Source organism: Dendrobates tinctorius, unplaced genomic scaffold (assembly GCF_039654945.1).
Source record: "Dendrobates tinctorius isolate UK_male_01 unplaced genomic scaffold, ASM3965494v1 ptg000131l, whole genome shotgun sequence".
In the NCBI taxonomy this organism is placed as follows: Eukaryota; Metazoa; Chordata; class Amphibia; order Anura; family Dendrobatidae; genus Dendrobates; species Dendrobates tinctorius.
In genome coordinates, this window is record NW_027361799.1 from 3,480,195 (window position 1) to 3,498,268 (window position 18,074).

Sequence of the window (18,074 nt, forward strand, 5' to 3'; positions counted from 1 at the left end):
GTACTCACTCCTGCCCAGCTTGGTTCCAGCACGCCAGCTGTTTCCAGGTAGTGTCAACGTCACTTTGCCTCCAATACGTTGTCCTGTCGTGTTGCGGTCGGGTTAGCTGACTATGGTGCTTGCAATTTAGGTGCTTCCTATGTGGGCTGTGGGATCTGACAATGAAGGCTGGTTCTATAGTGCCAATAGGAAAAGCTCCCCCTCTAGGACTGTGGGTTTTGGTAACTCCGGCCGGCTCTCGGCCTTGCAACTTTTTTTTTTCCATGTGTACCTTCTGCTGTCTGAGTTCCAGTACCATTAGCTGGTTCTTTGGAATTCCATCTTGAATATGTCCCCTTTGGGTTCCAGTAACGTCAGCTGGTTCCAGGCAGAGCCTTTGGCTTAGGTGCCTCCTTCTTGGTATCCGAGTTCCACCAACGTCTGCTGGTCCTTGATAGTGCTTTCTGGCACAGGCACCTCCTGCTTAGTAACCGGGTTCCAGTACCATCAGCTGGTCCTTGGTAGTTCCATTGGCTCTTGCACCTTCGGCTACCAATCCAGGTTCCAGTACCGTCAGCTGGTTCTCAGCAGTTCCTCAGCCATCTTGTACCTTCTGCTACATTTCCAAGTTCAAGCTTTTTGAAATGGTTTTTGGTAAACTCTGGATCTCCCGGACGATGACCCTAAAGACGACAACCCTGAAGACCACCCCGAAGAAAACGACGACCCCGAAAACGATGACCCTGAAGATGTCCAAGAGGAAAAAGAACAAGAAGACAACCACCAATATACAGAAGAACAAGAGACACAAGACCAAGAAGCAGAAGACCAAGAAGCTGCAGAACAAAAAGCAGAAGAACATTAAGCATAAGACTAAAAATCAGAGCAAAAGATATTATCTGAATTATAAGCAGAAGAAGACTAAGCAGTGTATGGGGGCGAGTCCGTTCCTCCTCGTGGTGCCCCTGGAAAATACCTGCTGCTGCAGGCCAAACTGAACGCGGACAAATCCTGTTGTAAATCTTTTGTGACAGGCAGAATGGAAGGTGTAATCTTTAAACTTTTATAGATAACTACAGGAATGCCTGTCACAAAAAGAATATGATGACGATGAAGAATATGACGATGAAGAAGTAGAATATGAATAATAGTTGAATAAGAAGAATATGAAGAATGTAAAAAAAAGAATAGGAAGAAGGTGAAGATGAATAAGGTGAAGAATAAGTTGATGAAATAGATGCTGCTGCTGCGGATCATGAAGGAGAAAGTGTGGGAGAGTAAAAAAGAAGGTGAAGAGCATGGAAGCAGTGAAACATACATATCTGACAAAATATAAAAAAGCTTAACATAGTCAATATCTTTCTAACTACGAACGTCTTAAAAAAAAATTAATTCCTATGCTCATTCTCATGGCCCAACGAGCTGTGTGAAAATTCAAGAGAATGCTTTCAAAATTGTATCACGATGGTACACTACACCAGTGCAGACCTGCGTTTGGCAGTCTGAGGCGCAGGACAGTTGTTGGTGGTGTGAGGTGAGTAAGGGAGAGTTCTTACATATTTGGTGGACATGTCCTGCCATCCAACCCTTCTGGGCGTTAACAGAGGTCTTGGTGTCGCTAATGCCGGAAACAGCTTTACTAAACCTCCCTTTCAGTTCCAAGCAGAAGGGGACTTCCATACCAATTCTTAATATTATTGCTGCGGCCAAACTTTTAATCCCCACTTATTGGGGTTCAATCCAGACTCCTACTCTCCACCAACTGCTGTCAAAGGTAGACCAATTGTTTCATATGACCGAAGTTGTTTCCTTGGTGAATCATTCACAGCGCTCCTTCGAAGAAAACTGGCGCTTATGGATCAAATACAGATCCTCCTTCAATCCATGAGCCACACAAAACAACCTGTGATATTGTCTGACCCCCCCCCCCATATCCTCTCTTACTGCTTCCTCTACTCCCTCTCTAATTATTTCTCTTTCCTTTCTCTGTCCTTTTTTCTTTTGCTGCAAAAAAAATTTATATATATATCTATCTATATCTTTGTTACTGGTTGTTACTGGTATTACACTGTCTGTACACTTGTGTATGAAAACTGAATACTTCTTAATCGGTGTTGTTATACTTTTAAGCTATCAATAAAAAGATCATTGAAAAAATAATAAAGTAATTCCTGCTATTCCATTTGATTGGGCTAAACCTCTATGCCTTTAATGTCTCCTCCACCTCCCCCAATACATTCTTCATTCTTACTTTCCTTGTAGGTTAATTCTACATGAAGGAAAACTAAGGGTTTATTTTCATTCCGATATTTGTGTCCCATTGACTTGCATTGGTTTCCGATATCAGAATTGGCAATATCGGATATTTTTGGAGTATTGGTCTGATCCTATCCGATATCGCAAGGTATCGCTCAACACTAATAAAGAAAGAGTTAACAGATTGGAGCCAGGGGGCCTCTTATATTGTAACTTGCAGGAACAGAACCAGGCTTAGGGTTCAGAATCGTGTTAAAAAGGAACAAACTAATTGGTTGAGTATGGGTATTCCAAAAGTTAACCACAAATGTGGACATGGCTCTTATTGCAAATTTCATAAGGTGGACCGTGTTATCCATATGGGGGCCATTAGTCATACAGCCTCAGAATTCATATCATGCTAAACAATTTGTTGTTTATGTTGTTTTTTTGTCCATGCATTATATAGGCAAGACAATACGGCCTTTATGTGCAAGATTCAGAGAACATTACAAATCCATAACTACAGGCAAAGGCGTGCCCCGGTTAATCAACCATATTAGAGAGAGACATGGTGAGACCCCAATTTGTTATTGTTTGCTGGCCTGGAAAAGGTTGTTTTGCCTCCACAGGGAGGTAATTTACATAAGCTTTTACATAGATGGGAAGCGAGGTGGATTTTGCGTGCCAGCACTATGGGACCTATTGGCTTCAATGATATGGTGGATATGTCCATCTTTTTATCGTTTTATACATAGTGGAGGCGTTGCATGCATCTTCCATGTGGAAATTGCAAAAAGTCAACAGTAAAAGATTTTTGAAAAAACTATTTGCTTGGAAATGAAAATTAGAGTTTTGGAAAAAAAAATTTTGAAAAAAAAATCCTTAAGCATAAGTTTTTTTTATATCATTTGATTTCTGTGCAATGGTTCTCCCACTCAGATGCAGACATTTGTATGTTCGTATGCTTGTTATATATTGTTTTTAAGCAATTTGTATGTATTTCATGACATTGTGGATGCAGGTTTGCAAGGAGGAGTTTCTGTGATGGGGTATTTCAGCTCATCACATCTTTTCATTCACTGACCCGTAGAAGCGCTATTGAGCGCAAAAAGGCCATTGTCAGCACTCGCATACTCCTATCCTCACTCTCCTGGTCATGATGTTTTAACAGTTGCCAATAAAGAGTGGAATTTTTACACAAGACCGGTGAGTGTGATCTGCCTTTACCTGCAATTGTTTATATATTTGTGTATCCATAAAAGATTTATCATTTGAAAGGGAACCCGTCACCTCCATTTTCTACCACAAGCTGCGGCCACCACCTTTAGGGGTTTATCTACAGCATTCTGTAATGCTATATGCCAGCATTCTAGAATGCTGTAGATAAGCACCGAAAGCCAGTGGCGGCAGCTTATAGCGGCAAAACGAGGTGACAGGTTCCCTTGTACTCCACAGTGCTTTACATACAACACTGTCCCTATTGGGGCTCACAATCTAAACATCCTATTAGTAGGCCATTGGAGTGCGATAGGAAACCCACACAAACACTGAGAGAACATATAAGCTCTTTGCAAGTGTCATCCTCTGTGGGATTTGAACCCCAGACCCCAGTGCTACAAAGCTGTTGCGCTGACTACTGAGCCACTATATACAGTGGTAAGCACTAAGCCACTATATGCAGTGCTAACCATAGAGCCAAAGTGCTGCCATAATAGCTATGCAATAATATTTTTGCTGGCAGCATTGTGTATTAGCTCTTTTTATGCACATCATATGCATTAAACATCTGTTTTTAATTGATTTGATTTATTGGAGGATTTAATATTGATATCCTATCCTTACAATAGGCCATCAATATTGACATCAGCACTGATCAGTTGACTGAAGGAGTTGTAGCGCTTCATGGAATAAGGACTGCTATTTTACCGTGCTTATACACTATGTTCCAGTGTATATATTTAAAGGGATCGCCTTGTCTCAGTCTGTCTCCCCCTAATCTGCACAGCAATCCCCCTTCTTACAAGGAGAAGAAGCTGGTCTTTGACTTGCATGGTGGCGGGGGGGTCTGTCTTTCCAGCAACACCACCACCAGTCAGGAGACATGATTCTGGAGTCCATCATGGCGTGCTGCCTCAGTGCGGAGGCAAAGGAAGCTTGGTGGATCAACGACGAGATCGAGAGGCAGCTCCGCCGAGACAAGACGGATGCCCGCCGGGAGCTGAAGCGGCTTCTGGGCACTAGGGAAAGGTTAAAAAGCGCATTCATCATAAATATATATATATTTAAAATCGTGATTACTCGCTAATCCCGCTCCCTGCACAGTAGCTCCACCCCCCACCCCATTACCACACACAATCTGGCCCCCCCACCACATCACCACACAATCCCCCCACCACATCACAACACAATCCTGCCCCCCCACCACAATACCACACAATCCCCCCCGCCACATTACCACACAATCCCCCCACCACATCACCACACATAATCCTGCCCCCCCACCACATTACCACACAATCCCACCCCCCTCCACATTACCAAACATAATGTGATGGGGGGCGGGATTATGTGATGGGGCGGGATTATGTGTGGTAATGTGGTGGGGGGGCAGGATTATGTGTGGTAATGTGGTGGGGGCCGGGATTACCAAACAATCCCGCCCCCCACCACATTACCACACGAGGCAGCATCCCCCCACATTACTGCACGAGGCTGCGTTCCCCCACATTACTGCACGAGGCTCCGCCCCCCCACATTACTGCATGAGGCTCCGCCCCCCCACATTACCGCATGCAGCACTTCCTTTCTATGTAATTCAACCACTTCTGCCAAGGTAAATGTACATTTAATTGCATCCGTATTCTCCCAAGCAAAATGAGCCAAGAAGAGTCACCAGATCCATCTCACAGGCCGCAGGAAAATCCGGAAAACAATGCAGTAGCTGCTCGACAACAACACTATCGACAAAATCGTAGGATTGGTTATCAACAACGAACACCTGAGCAGATTGATAAGGACAGGGATATCACAAGGTTTATATCAACCGAGTGACAGAAAGAAGGGAAGCTGATGTATATAACAGCGTCAAAGGAATTTGACACCTGCGGAAGTTGAAAACAACAATGCCCGTCAACGTAAAATGCCACCACCTTCGAGGTATGCAGCAAGAAATCCAGAGAATAAACCCAGTGAACACCATGTGGGAAAGCGAGACGTTACGTGTAGTGATTGCGGTGCATCTCACTTTTGGAAAGAAAAATTACACAGGACAAAGTTTGCGTCGTGCTGCGGAAGTGGTACCATACACTTACGTGAAGTAAATTAATATCCTCAGCAGTTTGAAGCATGGTTAGCTGAAGATATGAATGAGGCAAACATTTTTAGAAAGAACATCAGAAAGTACAACAGTGCTTTTGCCTTTGCATCCTTTGGATTTCAGTCAATGAAATTTTCCGGAGGCCCACCCGTTTGTCATTTACGGACAAGTGTACCCACTGTACATCAACTTCTCTAAGGTAAAAGACCTGAAAACAATTAAATGTACATTTTTTATTCATTCCTACTCTTTTTTAATAATTAAAAATATATTTGTGCTTTCTTTAGATCTGATACTCCTTCATATTCACAACTCTACATATTGGATCCTGAGTATGCAAACATTCAACGATTAAATAATGAGCAAAATGAAGGATGCAAGAGGGACATAAAGAATACTATTGACTGTTTACTCAGAGATATCAACCCATTTGCTCAGGCTTTCAAGATGAAGGATTTGATTGATCAGCGTGGCTACGACCAGCATAAAAATCAAAATGTTTATAACCAAGGATAGACAACACAACCCTCGCTAATACAACTTGCTGACAGCCAATGAAGTTGCAGCTGTGTTTGTATCCGATGATGGACAGCCGCCGATCAAAAGAGACAATGCCGTTCATCCCATTGGGCAGTGAGGACTGCAGAATATTGTGTACCATAGCCCAAACTGTGATCCAATGGTGTATCCACTCTTCTTTCCGCATGGTGAACACAGCTGGCAACCTGGAATGCGGAAGCAAGGGAGAACTGCAAAAAGGAAAAGTCATGAAAGGGAGGAAGGTGACAATGAAGAACAGGAAGATATCAGTCACGATGCAGGGGAACAAGAAAAAAAAAAAAAAAAACAACAAATGTGTTGATGAGGGAATTCTATGCGTACCGCCTTCAGGATCGACAATCATTCAACCCGCTGTTACATTCTGGCAAGCTGACAATACATAATTGATGCCTAAAGGTTGAAGCGCAGCGACTGGACCGGAACAGACAAAACCAAAAGAAACTCAGTAGAATTATATGTCCGGCTTATGGATCATATCAACAGTAGGGCTGAGCAACAAGATCTGAGACCAGGTCACATCTTCATACTTCCCTCTTTTTACAGATGGAAAACGTGCCATGACACAGAATTACCAAGATGCGATGACTTTGGTAGCAAAATTTGGAAAGCCAGATTTATTTATAATGTTCATTTGCAACCCAAAGAAGGAAGAAATTCAGTCCGGCCTTTTACAACATGAAACAGCAATAGACCACCCAGATTTGGTATCTACCATATTCCACTTAAAGCTACAAGAGTTACTAAAATGACTTGATTGCAAAAAAGGTGGAGTGATGGGACAAGTAAAGGCATACAACTACGTCATTGAATTTAAAAAAAGGTATTACATACTGTACATTCATCTGAATGTTCTTAACATCAAGTATTAATGAAGGAACCTCAGTCTGCCGAGAGCTTCAGGATACTAAACTTATTATATGGAATGAAATTTCAATGTCTCACGTTCATCTTTTCAATGCCATTGATAGAAGCTTACATATTCTTCTTCACAATGAAGAACCTTTTGGTGGGATCCCGATTGTTGCTGGAGGAGATTTTTGTCAGCAAGCTCCAGTTGTACTTCATGGATATCACGTTAGTATTGTAGAGGCGTGTGTCAAGAGCAGTCCAGTCTGGAAATCCTTCAAGGAACTGAAATTAATCAGGAACATGCGAGTCAATCCTGATGAGGTTGAATTTTGTGAGTGGCTGCTAACTGTTGGATCAGGAGTTGAAGATGGGAATCTGGTGGATTTTGTGAAGCTGAGCACAGACATTCTGACTCATGACGAGCATATTTGGGAATGACTTGAACTCTCTCACTCCTTCTGATCTTACTTCCAGAGCAGTACTATGCCCTAAGAACTGACACGCTGACAGTCAATGAACAAGAGGTCAGACTAAATCATACTTCTGTCTCACAGGATGAAATATTGTCGACAATGAAGAAAGAGCTCAGTACCCCATAAAATTTGTACATTCCCTAACTCTTATGGGCCTCCCTCCTCATATGCTGAACCTTAAGAAAGGCTGCTGTGTCATGCTACTCCGCAATCTAAATCCAAAGAAAGGACTGTGCAATGGTACTCGATTAATTGTAGAAACTCTTGGCACAAATCTCAACGACTGCAGTATTTTTTCTGGGGAGCGTCATGGTCAAAAAAGGTTCTCATTCCAAGAATACCATTGGACAGTAGCGAAAATTGCGATATCCCGTTTAAGTTAACAAGAAAACAATTCCCACTTCGTCTGGCTTATTCCATGACAATTACAAAGTCGCAAGGACAAACATTCGATAAGATTGGAGTTCTCCTACCTGATCCTGTATTCACACATGGTCAATTATACAATGCATTCTCTAGAGTAACAAGTTGTAAAGGTCTTTCAGTTCAAATTGTACCTGCTAGAAGTCAAAGAAAGATCTTTGAAAATGATGAAAAGGACTATACATTTAATTGTGTTTACAGAGAAATTTTAACTTAATTTATGTTTCGTTATGAAATTTATTTAGATGCTGGAATGAATAAAAAACACATCTTGCTGAATCCAGTTTGTTTTTGATTTTCCACTGTGAATAAAATGTATCCGTATTATTCAGATTTTTAATGATTATTGTTATTAACTTCATTTTAATTTGATTTACCACCTGCGTAAGCGCTATTGAATGTTGTCATTATTTATTCTAGTTTAATCACCTGCAGCTTGAGATAGCAATGAGCGTGCCGAGCGTTAGCTGGCTGGGAACAGCTAGTCAAGCATATGAGGATTATCCATGGATCTGGCTACTCTGATGAAGATGAGAGGGGCTTCACTAAAGGGCCTGTCACACTAAGCGATATCGCTAGCAATATCGCTATAAGGTCACAGGTTTTTGTGACGTTATAGAGATATTGCTAGCGATATTGCTATGTCTGATACTTACCTCCGACGGCTCCCCCGCTGGTTATCGCTGATCGCGCGAGAACGTCCTGGACTGTCTGCTTCCTGCTGTGGAGACAAGCGACGCGTGGATGTGGGCGGGACGATATCAGGATCGCCTCGTCTGACAGGTATGTAGCAACCCCCGACTCCTGCTATGTCGCTGGTGAGATCTGCCTGTGTGGCAGCTCACTAGCGACCACTTAGCAATGCACCAGCGATCCTGACCGCGTCATATCGCTGGTCGGGATCGCTGGTGCATCGCTAAGTGTGACAGTACCTTTTGCTTATGATTCGGGCAATGTAGACACTTAAAAATCCATACAAGTATGAACAAAACAAGGGCCATGCACTGTTAATTCGGGAAGTTGATATAGAGAAGGTGTGCTCATTCGAGAACTCTTATGTAGATGCAATATAATATTTATGGAATGACCCTGGCATACAAGAATGCTATGATAAGAGATGGGAATATAAGCTGTCTCATTCCACAAAATATTATCTAAATGACCTGGACCGCATTACAGATCATGGATATCTACCGTCTCAACAAGATGTGCCCACAACAGGAATCATCGAATATCCATTTGATTTTTTTTAAGTGTCGTCTTCAGAATGGTGGACATAGGAGGGCAGCAATGAGAAGGAAGAAGTGGATACACCTCCATAATGTTCCTTGTAGCTCTTAGTGAATATGATCAGGTGCTCATGGAGTCTGATAATGAGAACCGGATGGAAGAGCACCAAGCACCATTTAGGATGATAACCACATATCCGTGGTTTCAGAATTCTTCACTCATCCTATCCTTATAATAGGCAATCAATATTGACATCAGCACTGATCAGTTGACTGAAGGAGTTGTAGCGCCTCATGGAATAAGGACTGCTATTTTACCATACTTATACACTATGTTCCAATGTATTTATTTAAAGGCAGTCTGCAGGATTTAACCCCTCCAAGCCTTATATATGTGCATGTAGCTCTTTTAAAGACAAACTCATTAAATACCTTTATATGGTCAGTCCCTTTCTCCCTTTATTCAGTAATCAGCATTTCATTTGATATATAAATTATGCCTAACGTCTGTGGTGGATCTTAACCTATCACTCCAGCTCTATTTCCCGCAGAGTGCTACCTGCTTTTGCTTCACTGACAGCCTCTATGATGTGTTTCCTTCTGGAAAAGAGAGCTGCAAAATCGATCAGGAAGAGATGGCACTGAGCAGGTATAGAGCTGGAGCAACAGATCTACTCCCTCATTTGAATATGTATGCAAACCGATTTCAGATGAATAGACTGAACATGTAAAAATATTGCTGGAATGGTCTTTGAAAGCGCTATATGGGCATACACATAGATCCGGCCTCAATCATTCTCGAGCAGTGTTATTTTTCCATTGCTGCAAGTACCACATTTGCCAGGTCACGGCAAAACAGCAAGTGTCGTACATGTCTGCAAGTCCCAAAGGGAATGAATGAGGCCAAATGCAGTGTTTGCCTTAAGTGATCAATTATGTGGCAGATGTGGAAAAACTACTGGATCTGCCACGAATGCCAAAAATTGTTGATTTGACAGAAGCCCAACTCACTGATGACAGGGTCTGCATTACTCACTCTCACCAATGGGGGAGGCAGCACTAAGTGCCTAGGGCAGCATAAACTCTAAATACAGCCCTGGCAGGAAGATGTGTGCAAGTGTAAATCAATATATTTACTTTGTTCTATGTTTAGTTGTTAAGCTAAGCAAATTCTCAACACAATTTTTATTTAATAGCTATTCGAAACATACTTCAAATTTATCCGACCAACTCAGCTGAAGAAGAATTCAAAGATGGTTAACCCTTCTTTTGGGGGGACAATAAAAGGACAACCCATTACACATTCTGGGAAGGACTTGGAAAAGCTCCATGAGAAGTGAGTGAACAGTAGGAAACGTTGAAAAGACATGTCCAGCTTCTAGGTGCAGTTGCTAATTTATTGCTGTTTCAATACATATTCCAGTATACCACAGCAAACAGACCCCTCTTGCCAGCCTGTGTGTTTTGACTCTTATGAAGTCTTAAGCTCCCGTCACACCACGATCTTGCTAGCGAGATCACTGCTGAGTCACAAGTTTTGTGACGCAACAGCGATCTCACCAGCGAAATCGCTGTGTGTGACTTACCAGCAACCGTCCCCCCTGCCGGTTATCTCTGATCGTCCTGGAATGGCCAGGACATTTTTTTGATTGCTGGACTCCCGCTGGCCAGCACGCTGCATGTGACAGGCAGTAGACCAGCGATCAGCGAGCAGGTGCTGGTAACTAAGGTAAACAGAGGGTTTCTAAGTGTCACGCACCGCTTAGAAATCCGATGTGTACCTTGGTTACAAGCTCCCTGCACCAGCGCGCTGGTAACTATGGTATATAGTGGCTAGCTAAGTGACGTGCGTCGCTTCTTACCCCCGTGTCGCTGGTGCTGATCGCTGGTGAAGCTGCCTGTTTGGCAGCTCACCAGCAATCATGTAGTGACACACCAGCGATCCTGACAAGGTCATATCGTTGTCGGGATTGCTAGTGCATCGCTGTGTGTGACGGGGCCCTTAGTCTAAGAGTCAAAATGCATAGGACAGCAGTAGGGGTGTCTGTGTGTGTTGCACTATTGCATATATTGAAATAGCAGTAAATGTTCAACTGCACCAAGAATCTGGACCTGACTTCCACTAACAATTGTACACCAAGAGGTGGTAATTACCTGTGCTTCGGGACAGGATGGTCTGAATTGGGGTATTGAGGATTAGTACTGAGGTACAATGACATGTGGCTTGAATAGTAGAAATTGTGTGCTTACTTGTGTGGTAGTCACTAGCACTAATAATGTATTTTCTATCTAGATTTCAACAACATTTGGTGAGTGCAAAAGAGGCAAGAGCTATTTTACCAAATGGCAAGTGAAAACCTTTGAGGAAGATAGAGAACATGCTGAAACTTACATCAACCGTACCCATCAGCAAGAAGGAATCTCCCATCTGAAGTTCATCAACAATATTGGGTGGTAGAGGAGTTAGCTAAAGGCAAGTCTCACCTCCAGCCACAGGCAGCCCTGCCACCCATCTTCATAGAAGCGGAAATAAGCAGTGACGCATTATGGAAGGTGTTTGGTCAGTTCGTTTTAGTTATCACTACCATTGAGAGTGTAAGTTAACTAACTTGTCTGTCTAGTTCCACAGATCTACAGTGATTAAGAAGAGACAGTGGACAGAAGAGAGAGGACCAGGAAGAAGATGAAGTTGAAGAAGGAATCAATGCAGGAGAGCAACTTGATAAAGAAGATGAACCCTTCAAGAAGCTTCTTGAACAGTACCAAATTTGACTAAAGGAGCCTGTCCCATCACTAACCATGTGCAAATCAACAAACCACTGCATAGTACTGCCAAGACAAATGAAGGTGAGCGAAGTTCAAAATTTGGAATTCTACTTTCTGGAGCACTATGGGAACACACCCCATCTTCTACTAATGGCTGCACCATACACAAGCAGCATTTTCTACCATCTCCTTTTTGTGTCTCCCCTCCCTCAAATGGCATTTCCCAGTGAATGCATTTGTCTTGGTCGAAAGCAATGCTAAAGTTGAAAAGCACATCAAAAACGCCATGTGTGAACATAACCCAAAGCAAAAATGTTCCTCCATCATTTGGGCTATTTATTATGTCTTACATACAAATCATTACCCCTGAAAGGATGATCCTTAACATATTTCCCAGGAAAATCCATTTTGGTTTCGTTTTTGTATGTTTGTGTGCCTGTAAAAGTGGCATAAGACTAACATTGTTCACAGCTGTGACCTGGGAGTCAGAAATGCTTCCAGGGGTATTCCCCATGATCATCCCATGTTAGTTGCGCACAGTTTATTGATTTCATATTTTTAGACCCTAAAATCACCCAGGGGAGTCATGGCAAAAGTTCTTAGTTTTCCCTTAGACTTACATTGGGCTCATTACTTGGGTTAAGCACCCAAGTATTCCAATTTGTTCGACCCAACCAATGAGCACCCAAGCATTTTAGTGCGCGCCCATCACTAAGGCTTATCCAAATAGCTTAAGCGGTTTCCAAATAGCTGCATCGGGTACCTGGAGTGCTCCCGATAATCAGCGGTTTGGCACCGCAGCTGCATGAGTTACGGCTGTGTGACAGTCACATCATATGCCTGGAGAGCCCAACAACAGGCAGTCTCATCAGGTCCTTTGTGATCAGACATCACCCTCAGTTCACACAGGATTCCATAATTTGCACAGATTGCATAATCTTTTCACAGTGGATTAGGTCAGAAATTGACCCCATCAACACCACAACCCATCCTTGGCTATCACTAGGTCACCAGTAACTCCACTTTGTCTGCAACCCACTCAGTTTTTCACTTTTCGCGCCAAGTCTGTTCATCCTTCTGCTAGGTCTCACCACCTGAGGGCCATAAATGCCATGTGTCATCATCACATCAACAAAGACAATTTCTTTTTGGTCACAGCCACACCAAACACAATCATATTCACTTGGGTGCAGTCTTATTTTGACCATGTTTTTATCCCAGAATTTCAAAGATGGCCACTGTGGAATGGTTCTTCATGTCAACTTCTTCCTGGCCAATCACAAGGCCAGCACAGCTTAGTTTGTTTGCAATCAGCTGCTCTTCAGACCATTGAGGGTCATAATTGGCATCATCCTTGAAAAAAACATGTCCACTTTAGGGGGATAAAATTTATATCCTTCTGGTAACCCCAGGATTTCTATTCAGGAAGGAGCAGCTGGCCATTCTCCTGCACACCCACTCTATAGGGATCATCTCTCAGAGTGGCAATGAAACCAGTTGCACAGCACATAGTCACAAATGCTGTCTTGATACCAGATTCTTGCAGCAGTTTGAATATGCTGGTGGTGGTCTTATTGGAGATGGCCACTTTTCCCTCCATGAGGTCCATCCTGGCTGCATTGCTCGCAGTAATCTGGTCCTTGGACTGCATGAGGATAAAGCCGGGGTGATCCAGGAGATCATACAGCTCATAAGTTTTACTTTCATTCAGCTTCTTGCAGAGTCTCAACTCATGTGTGTCCATGATCATCCAGGAAGCAAGAGGGGACATTTGCTATGATGTTACCATTATTGGATTTTTGAGGTTCTTGATGACATTTATACATATGTATGTTTATCTAGTACAGTGAAGAAGGTCACTTGTCTGACCAAAACCTTTACTACTGTGTACTACTCCTGGAATAAAATGTCATCACCATAATGCCAAGCTGAGTGCCATTTTTACAATGTACAACCTGGCTTACGATATAGAAACACCACTTTAAGTGAACAGTGAGAAAAGGAAGCAACATTAAGCACCTTGAGATTTATGAATCTTCTCCTAGAAGAGGGGGAGAAAAAAAAACCAAAAACTTTGTTGTCCTTGAACAATAAACTCAAGAATCAAATTGAAACAAATTCTCAGGAGAAAATGATTTTACATTGAGACTGCATTACAAAATTCCATAGAAAAATACCAATTTCATCTAAATGAACGTAAACATCGTAATTTTGTGAGGAATTTAAAGAAAACAAGGCTTATCAAGCTCCTACTAACATATCCTCCTAGAGACTTTGAAACTGACATTTCATCAACAGACACTTATCAGATGCTGACACATGTGCCAAGACTGCTAGAGGGAGACAAAGGGGACAAGGCAACCAGAGAGGACGGTTTAAGGAAAGACCAGGAAGCAGCCCTTTTTTAAGACTGGGATTACTTACTAAGGAACAGACCGGGCCCCAACAACAATTATCCTCTTCATGTGCCCCACAAATGACTAACCTGTCTTCAAGAAAAATTAAGTGACTTAGAGATACAGGTTTTCAATACGGGATTTAATTTTATTCTGACTTCGGATTTCCAACTATTTGAAAATATAAAAGACCTCCACCTCTTTGTGACAAAGTTGAGGTGGAGAAAATACTTCATAAAGAGGATAACTATTTGTCCGGATATGAATATCCCTGACTCCCTTCTGATGTCAGGTCTCTTTTTGGTTTGGCGGACTCCACTCTGGACTCATTGGGTGTGGGACCATTTACAAAACTAAAGGAGAAAAGTAAAAATATGCCTCCATTATAAGGTGATTAATCTCCTATTGACCTTTCTACAGAATTGTTAACTAGGTATCTAGAGATACTTGAAGACAGAACCAAAAGTAGAAAACAGTCTTTCTATACACGAAATGGAAACTCTAAAGATGTTGGAAAAGGATCCAAACAAAGAACGAGTGATTTTCTTTTTCCACAATATCCCGTCATGTCAACATTCTTTTGTCTCTCCAAAGTCCACAAAGGTTTAACACCTTTAAAAGGGATGACTAATAGTCTCAGGAGTTAGTAGTATTTGTCACTATGTAGGGGTATATTTGGATGAAATATTGAATATAGATGTAGTGGCTGTGTGGCATGTCCTGTCATTCTAACAGGATCGAAATTGTGGAGTAATGTCAATGGTCATGAACACCAAATTTTTCATTTTATCTATTGTCAAAAGGGGTGATATAGAGCAGTTTGTCCATTTGGCCTTTAATATATAGGCAAAATGAAATGTTAGTTCTGAAGACTAGTGGTAAACATTTAAGAGATATAGCTCTGAAAAAGGAGACCCCTTTTGCCAGACACATGAATACAAAGCATCATGGAATAAACTGAATTAAAATTCATGGTGATTGACAATCAATTTAACAAGAAGCGGGGGGAGATAGGGATCGGGCCTTATTACAGTGTGACACAAAATGGATTTTTCACCTCAGGACAGACACTTAAGCCTTAATGAGACCCTCAATTATGAATGTGAATTTTTTTATGGATCCAATCATGGATATGGGGCCTTTTTCTGCGATTCACAACATATACCTTTGGTATATTGTTCCTCTATTTTTCTGGACTTTTTTTTACATGACTCAGGGTCACCTATGGTTAGACTAGGATGAGCCGCCGAGCAGTGGGGGTGCCATTCTTATTTTCTATCCTAGGGTGCCAACCTCCACTGGTAGGTAGGACAGATTATACTTGGGGACAACTCCTGGGTCCTACATACACCTATCCCTCCTACTGTATTTTTCCTTTTTTGAAATGCATGCCCCTTCATCTCATACCCATTCATAAGCACATGAACATATGGTGGAATGTTCCTTATGCAAATCATGGTTTCACTTAGCATGCGTAAATATCAAAAGAGATGACAAACTGGTTATAAGAAAACGCTTTTACTGTCCCATGTGCCTGGAGAATAAAAAATTAGCTTTAGGTAGGGTTGGGTGCTTTTGTAAAGATATGTAATGTGTATTTTCTTTTTTCTCCGTACATTTAGAACTTGTCCTCCTTTTGCGGCTAGTTGCTAGTTACTTCTCTTCTCTTAAATTCATACATTTATGACCTAGAAATAAAAAATTTAGCAAACTAGTTATTGAAAATGTTGCACTCTTGTGGCTGCTGTATTACAGTGTCTATTGTTGGCTGCAGAATAAGTTTGAGGTCAGGCACATTAATCTATTTTATCAGATGTGTTAAGGACATTGAGTTTATAAAGTGTCAACTATATAAGTAACAGCACAGACTGCACATTCTCCACTCTGTACAATGGCTGCTGGTGAGAGAACATGTGACTAGTGTAAGGGGGTGACAGGATTAATTGCTCTGCTCCCATAATTATTAATGTGTAACTGTTTACATATGATAGTTACTGTTATGTCATTAATACTCGGTGTTACTGCTACATATAAAATATGTATTACCCCGCATGGTCAATGGTCCCGCCACACTCTTCAGTATTAACATTTTATCAGGGGTGGACACTGACAGCTTGGGGCCCCTGGGCAAGAAATGTGTCTGGGCCCCCTTCCTTTTATGATGACAAAGCTATAATATACATACATTACATACACACATATATTACATAGTCGCCGTTAAGTATATTGCCATCCCTTATTCACTGATCATGCAAATTGTCTCTTCAGAGAGGAAGAGGACTAGAACTCTAGTGCCACCTATTAGAGGTAGCAATCCTAAAAGTCAATGTTGACCCTTTAACGAGCCTAGTTACATGACTTAGGATAAAAGCCAAGCCAGAATCTCCATTTGCAGACACTGTGTTTCGGGGTACTGCCCCTCATCAGGGCAAAGTGGGAGATCTGGTTTGGCTGTGAGAGAGGCGTCTGACCGATATCCAAGTAGTATCATTTCTCCTTGCGGAGAATGACATGCTAAGCATGTCGAGGTGAGGAGACTTAAAGCCGCAATGCTCCTCTGGGAAATATGCTAATTATGCAAATTGTCTCTTCAGAGAGGAAGAGGACTAGAACTCTAGTGCCACCTATTGGAGGTAGCAATCTTCTCTCTCTCTCTTCTCTTATTCACTGATCGGCACATTCCCCTGCAGCGCTACACATGCACGCACACACACCACCACTCATCTCTATACACACATGCATACAGCATCTCTCTGGATGTTCTCTCACAGCTGAACCATCACTGTCTTGGCAGCTTCCTCTCTGGCAGTGCTGCGATTGTGTCAGACAGGAAGCAGGACAGATCCCTGCAGCTCCGCTCCTATTTTCTCTTGTAGGCAGTGGAGCTGCAGGGATCACTACCTGCCTGCCGCCTATGAGAGCAATCTGGCCAGGTGCCCACCGGAACCTTGGGGCCAGATAAACAAGCCATATTGCCCTCATTATTAGCCACCCTGCAGGAGCCCCCCTCCACCTCAGGGCCCCAATGCAACCGCACAGGCTGCACATGCAATATGTCCGCCCATGCATTTTATGCACAATGTTGTATATGCGTTATGTTCCTGTAATGTAATACTGTGTAAGATAGGGAAAGTAAAGTGCACCCTTCAGACATTAGAGGGGGGGCACCTTAGTGTTATAGTTCTTATAACTATGGGTAAGTAGTTCCTTTGGGGGCATACTAGTGTGCACAGTTAGAATAGGTTATAGCTCATTTGTAGGGGGTAAAAATAGGAGGGGCTGCCAGGTGGCAAGACAGGAGTTTTAGGAAGTTAAGTCAGATGGGGCCTGGGTGCCTAAAATTTCATATGGGCTATAGGACCCCGGACAGCTCGGCCACTACAGAATGCAAGACAGCTGCAGCCCACATTATCTACAGCCACTGGACATCATTGCAGTGGGCCAGTACAGGGGAAGGAAGATGTGGTGACTCAGCCTGGGAAGACACCTTTAGGGCAGGAATCTGTTGGAGTGAGGAGCTGAAGAAAGTTGGAGCTTCGAAGGGAACGGTACAGATGGGCCGGATGCTTTTCCAAAAGCAACCAAACCTGGTGACTGATTATTTTGAGTCTGGGGTGAAACAAGTAGAATGCATTGACCTCATGATGTGGTTAGGCCAGGAAGGATCTGGCAAGCAGTCTAAGACATTCTGATCCAGATATGTGCCGCACACAAGCATCAGCGAAGTAGGGAAAGATGAGGAAACAAGAGAGTTCCATGATGGGCCTACTGTGGATGCAACCTATGAAGAAGTAGATAGAATATTCAAGTTATCCTGGACTGTGTCTCCATTACTGGGAGTCAC

General features: G+C 42.5%; 1 long non-coding RNA gene and 1 pseudogene across 1 annotated transcript in view; one reads left to right on the top strand and one right to left on the bottom strand.

Annotated features, from left to right (window-relative positions):
- The window catches only part of LOC141047987 (uncharacterized), a 170,192-nt gene that overhangs the window by 33,639 nt on the left and 118,479 nt on the right, over positions 1-18,074 (bottom strand). The gene's annotated exons all lie outside the window — the stretch shown is intronic.
- On the top strand, positions 4,319-9,304 carry LOC141048026 (guanine nucleotide-binding protein G(q) subunit alpha-like; annotated as a pseudogene).